The sequence below is a fragment of the Triticum dicoccoides genome, chromosome 7B (genome assembly GCF_002162155.2).
Source record: "Triticum dicoccoides isolate Atlit2015 ecotype Zavitan chromosome 7B, WEW_v2.0, whole genome shotgun sequence".
Lineage (NCBI taxonomy): Eukaryota > Viridiplantae > Streptophyta > Magnoliopsida > Poales > Poaceae > Triticum > Triticum dicoccoides.
The window spans coordinates 53,442,381-53,449,056 of record NC_041393.1 but is presented as its reverse complement, the minus strand read 5'-3'; the positions used below and the strand labels follow the sequence as shown (position 1 = coordinate 53,449,056).

General features: G+C 44.0%; 1 pseudogene; it reads left to right on the top strand.

Moving 5' to 3' along the window:
* The window catches only part of LOC119335630, a 15,117-nt pseudogene extending 8,722 nt beyond the window's left edge, over positions 1–6,395 (top strand).
* The last annotated feature ends 281 nt before the right edge of the window (positions 6,396–6,676 follow it).

The following is a 6,676-nucleotide window of genomic DNA, read 5'->3' as shown; positions in this document are numbered from 1 at the left end:
GGTGTGTGTACCTGGACCTCAAGCCAGAGAGGGGCAGTGGTGCCGCTGGCGGAGATCAGGAGCAGTTGCGGCTGCTGAGACCAGGGGCAGCGGCAGAGATCATGGACGACACATCTCAGGTGGAGCTACGGAGAGAGCGCTTAACAAAGCTCGTGGACAGAGTATGTGGAGCGGCGAGCCGCCATGAGACACATGTCGTTGTGCTGATCGGGCTGATGAAGGTGGCGGTGGCCGAAACCCTAGAGAGCCATCGCCTCTCCATTCTACCTTCCTCATGCATTTGGCTGGGGAAGAAAGAGCGAGGTGGAGGAGAACTATCCGTGGAGGAAACTGGGGTGGGCGTGCTGTGTCATTTTTTTGGTAATAACTGGGAGAACTTGGCTAATCGATTCTTGATAGCTAATGTGAAAATCTGAGTCTTTGTTTGATATTCGGATTTTGGATGTGCTAGAATATGAGAATCTCTAGCTGAAGCCCCAACAAAGGCCACCTTAGAGCCTTTGGCTAAGGTGAACTAGGGATTAGATTAAGTTTATCTAGTCGCATCATACAATCGGAGTTGAAGTGACAAAGAATTGATGAATATGATTGAGGATTTTTATCATAAAAATTCGCGTGGGAAAGGCAGAGCAAACCTCCACAGTCATACCATTTTTGAATAGAAGTCCATATTTTGATATGAATACTTTATTAGACTTTGATACTAACTTAATAAAGCCTTCTTTACATATAAGGGAGGCACTAACAAGATTCTTTTTGACGTTCTTCAGTTGCACGATCTTTCCCGAAGTAAACTTCTGATCTACCATGCCAGCACCATGAACAAAAGCATACACGATGTTCCCTGTTCAATCTCATTCGACCTGGTAAGAAGAAAAGAACAAAATATCAAAACAAACATGAATATTTGCACCTACATCAGCTCACCAATCGGTAGACTGACAAACTGGTAGCATGGTAAATAAATTACCGTACCCGAGTGATTCATTATTGTTGATGCTCATGGTCACATTGACAGACTTGGAGTTTTTCCCTGGCTTCTTGAATATCTATGGGTAGTTGGATGCCCAATGACCATCCCTTGTGTAATTTAAGCAACCATCTTCTTACCATTTTCTTGTTATTTTTAGCCTTCTTTTTTAAGTTGGTATTTTGCTGGACCATCTTCTTTTCCTTGAGCTTGTGGAAGTTTTTCTGCATCACTTTGGTGCTAGAAGGTCCCTCGGCCGCTTTGCCATGCGAGTCCTTTGCTCCTTAGTTCTCTTCAACACTCATATGAGCGATGACAGCCTCATCAAAGAATTCACGTCTCTACTATTTCAGAGAAGTAGCAAAGCTCCTTCAAGGAGGGAGTTTAAGAAATTTGCATCTCGCGAAACTTGTTCGGTAAATCACACTTCATGATTTGAGCTCCTTAGCATACAATGTATCTCACGAGTCTAGTACAAAACCGAACGGTTCTCAACCATTTTGTAGTTATGGAACTGCCTCCTTAAACGCCTTCTCCTGACTAGGAGTAATCATTCCATAAGTAGTGTCACCAGCAACCTAGAACACATTCATCGTTCTGAGACACAAGGTAGTTCTGGTCTATGAATGCTTCAAGGGGACACTCGTAAAGGGGTTTGGTTTCAAGGTAGAAGCAAAGCCTTTAATAAAAAATTGCTTACAAAAGTTATGTTTTTGGATTGTTGGATAAATTAGCAATTTTATAATTGATTTAATCCATGAATAAATCATAATGATAGCAAAAATATTGTTATTATCATATTCATATGTAAACATGTGAGTGTGTACTAGACATAGAGCATGTGTATGTATGAACATACTTGATAATCCAAGCACATAAGCCAGTAAAACAGGGATAAACAGATCACCCTCCAGTCAGTAATAATAAGACCGCGACGGCGACAACAACGTTCTCAGCAATAGTCTTATTGGTGGTGTCGTCAACCGTGGTAATGTCGGAGAGCCCAAGTACGTAGTCGAAGTAGAGGACGAGGACGAACAATTGAGCAGTACACCGAGGCACTCCCCGAAAACCTAATCGTTCTTCTCGTGATGGATGTTCACAAGCGATAGGGTTTCGGAGGCTCGCTCTCTTGTACTATCGTGCATGCGGTGGACAAGGTGGGATTGTCGGAATCAGCAACAGTGAGAGGAATGACTGTGGGTGATGCATGAGGAGGCATAGGAGACACGATATCAGGTGACAGATAGGGTTGCCACTGCCTCCAAGATATATGCAGTTGGGTAGGGAGACATGGGGCTGGGCCGATGAGCGAGTCCGCAACATCCCATGAACCGATGTCTTGGATTCATAGCACGTCTGTTTTTTTAGAAAAGGAGGATGACCCCCGGCCTCTGCATCTGGGCGATGCATACGGCCACTTTATTAATTATTCTCATAAGACCTTACAAAGCAATACAACAGCAAGGTTAAAGCCACCATCTAAGAAACAACTGTCGCTACACCTATTCAATTGATGAAGGGGCGCAGATAGTCTGGGCCTAATACCAAACAGACATCGCAGCCAAACCTAAACATCTAAGACCTGAGGTCCCAACCAGGACGCCTGTCGGGTATGGGGAACCTACCAGTCTGGCGCACTCCTCAACCAGGACGCCTGCCAGGTATGAGGCCACCGCAGCCACCTACCACCAATCCATCTTCAGAGCTATACTGTTACATGTACCGTGCCAGGTCTCTCTGCCATCGACGCCACCACAACGCCCGACAACGTCGTCCTCCTGCGCGAGTCCATCCTCCCACAACGAACTCCGAATCTGCACTGCGCCACGCCGTCAAGATCCGTCGCCATCAGTGTGTAGGATGAAGCACCGCTCCACCAAAGAATCCGTCCTCTGGTCCCTCGATCACGTGTGTACCTCCAAGAATGACGCCCCCAAGGGAGGAACGACACCAGAGCTCCGCCGTCATCTGATCATCCGATCTGTGGTTTCCCCCGGAGGTACCAGAGAGTGGCCTTGAACTTCTCCATGGCGATGCCTTCAAGAAGGGAACGACGCAGATAGCGCCGCCACCGCCGGCCTTAGCAGGAGCCGAAGGCAAGTTTTCACCCAGATCAGTTCGAAGGGATCCAACTCTTGTACCCGGGCCGCCGTCACCACCAGCACCACCAGGCAGACCCTGGAGTACCGGCATATCAGCGAGCCGCCGGCAGCACCACATCCAGATCGCCGGCCACGCCGGGCCGCTGCCATCCCTCGTGCCGTCCGGGTCAGAGGCGGAGCCGCCGACCGCGCACAGGGACCGCCGCCGCCTGCACACGCCGGAGCGCCACCGAGATAAAGCGCACACATGACATAGGTCTGAGTTCAGCTTAACTCGTTCACGAAGCACAACGAGCGGGGTGGGCGTGACATGGCATGGTAAGGCAGGTGATGGAGGAGCGCGTAGGAACCACTAATATTTTCAAACTCTAATAGCACGTGGAAGAGAATCCCTAATAAGGAGGTCACAACTCTCCTCTCCACTCCCATGGTGGTACTAAACTTCCCACTATCATGACACCCCACATCGGACTTTGAGAGTACCAGGAATTATTTCATTTATGGGCCCAATGCCCAACTATAATTCAACAAATATAAACAATACTCATAAATTAGGGTTCTATATGATTGTTATTCTAGTTGATCATTCTCAAAATAATTTAGGGTCCTATATGGAAGGTTTTATGGTTCATCGTTCTCAAAATAATTTTAGGTCTTATATGGAAGGTTTGGTTCATAATTCATGTCGGACCCTAAGGGAGATACGGTCATAAGTGCATTTTTTCTTTTGCTTGGACTCCTTGCGTTATTGTTCATTTTACCTCATAGGCTGATTTGTTTATTTATTCCTCGTAGGCTTTGAAGTATGGTCAAAATTAGAAAAACTAAAAATTCTTGATTTATCATATAATGATAAATTAATGGAGAGTGCCATCCCATCCTTGGTCGCAATTGTATCGCTACGGTCCCTATTCCTCAACGGGAATGACTTCAGCTCCAATCTGACAATACAACGTGAGCTTTTAGTTATGCTGAGGACTATTTAAACTTTTTTTGCAGTGATCTATTTCTGCCAACGTCATCTTCCAAATATTTTCTCATGGTTTACCATGCTATTTATTGTACAGAACTCAGCATAATGAAGTTGGATACTCTTGATATAGGCAATAATGATATCCAAGGCACCATACCAACAGGTAAATGATGCATCGTGTGTGTACAATGCCGGGATATGGTAGCACGGTGCATTAAAGACTAATTACTAACTGTTTCCTTTACAGATATTTGCAACATGAGAGATCTTCAAGTGTTATATCTCAGTGACAATCTTTTATTTGGAGAGATCCCATCATGCATGCAAAATCTGACTTCTCTCAGAATTCTCGGTCTGTCAGAAAATAATAGATTAATAGTAAAGTTCCCCTCTCTTATCTTTGCAAAACTCACATCGTTGGAGAAACTTTCACTCGTAAATAACTCTCTTGAAGGAGTTCTGTCGCTGAGTTCCTTACAAAATCATAGACAATTGACTAAACTGGAACTTGCAAGCAGCGGTAACAACTTCCATGTGCAAACTGAGAATCCAGCAACAGATTTGCCAGCTCAGATTCAGGTTCTAGTGCTGCGAAATTGCAACCTTAATGGCAATTTAGGCATCGTACCAAGTTTCTTGTTGCATCAACATAAACTAGAGTCGGTCGATATGTCTAACAACAACCTAAGTGGTAACTTCCCTTCATGGTTGATAGAAAATAATGTCAACCTATCACACTTAGTTCTGGGTAGTAACTCCTTTGCAGGTCCTCTTCTTCCATCCAAAGTACACACCAGTTTGCAATGGTTGGATGCATCTTCTAACAGGCTAAGCATATTACCTGTTGACATTAACATCACATTACCAAATCTGAGTTACATATCCTTATCAGGGAATTCTTATATGGGCAACTTTCCTTCTTCCTTTAGCTACATGAATAGTCTACAGTATTTAGACTTGTCATACAACAATTTCTTAGATGACATTGCGGCTGCTTTTGTTGGAAATATGTCAAATATCATTGGTCTAAAACTGTCTGGAAACCATTTCTATGGGTCGTTCTCTCCAAACATACTATTACCTGCCGTTAAACATCTATTGCTCAGTGATAATGAAATCGCTGGGAAAATTCCTGAGAAGTTATGTGACAGTCTGATACTTATGACATTTGATGCTAGCAATAACAAGTTGACCGGCCCGCTCCCTACTTGCATATCCGCACTCTCAGAACTTGCCATTTTGAATTTAAGAGGGAACTCATTGGCTGGATCGATTCCGTCGGAAGTATGCGGCCTGCGAAAGCTTGTGTTTCTTGATGTGTCGGAAAATAACCTTTCTGGTCCAGTGCATTGCTTACCGGATCTATGCTACCTTCATATGAGTAGAAACCGATTAAATGGAACCTTTCCTATTCCATTGTACTCGAGAAATAATATCTATACAATGGATCTCCAAGAAAACCAATTCAGTGGTGTCCTTCCAAAGCTGATAGGGAAGTCCTTTCCAAAGCTAAAAGTACTGTTATTAAAAGATAATATGTTCGAAGGGACAGTTCCAAATGATATATGCAGTTTGAAGTATCTGCGTCTACTAGATTTGTCTCATAATAGACTATCGGGGGAGTTACCTTTATGCATGAACATTATGGGATCCGATGACAGTTTATTTGATTTCCAACCTGGTTTTGGAACTTTTCCTGTTTTATTCAATGTTATTGGGCTGCCAGATCAAGAGGAATTCATGACCAAGGGCAGGCAGGACAATTACAGGGGAAACATACTCAACTACATGACTGGACTTGATTTCTCTTCGAACCAGTTGAAAGGATCCATTCATGAAAATATAGGTGGCATGAAATGGTTAAGGGCATTGAATTTCTCGGAAAATAACTTTGATGGATCAATACCACAGTCCTTGTCAAATTTAAGTTATCTGGAGAGCTTGGATCTCTCGCACAACAAGTTGGCAGGCCAAATACCTTCAGAGCTAGCAGCATTACCGTCCCTTGCGGTGTTCTCAGTGGCATACAACAACCTGTCTGGTCCGACGCCAGGAATAAAGGGGCAGTTCATCACATTTGATCAGAGCAGCTACGAAGGAAATCCATATCTCTGTGGCGCCGTCAGTTCCCGAGCTTGAAGAAAATAAGGAAGATGATAAAGTTGATGATATAATCCTGTTTGGCTGTTCAGCAATGTTTTACATGGTTGGTTTCTGGACTTCCTTGGGTGTGCTTTACTTCAAGACAAGCTGGCGATGGTCATGGTTTTCTGCCGTGGACAAGTTCAGCGATTTTGCAATGCTTAAGTTGGCTATATACACAAGAAATATACGTATCACCAATTGACCTTTCCGGAGGGCTGAATAATTCGTCATGTGGTTACCTTTTTGTGATACAAGTAGAATACTTAAAAAGTTGTGTGATGTAATTTAGAACATTCTCGATAGATAAGTTCTGTAATAAGGCTGTGACGTTCTCTTATACTTTGTTTGGTCGCCAGTGCCTGCCACAGTACACCGTTACCGTTGACGATAGGCAAAAGTGCAGCGCTCATTGAGTTGCAAAATAGTAAGAGATTGATCGTCTAACTTACCGTGTTTGCAAGGGTTTGCGTCAGCCGGTTGATA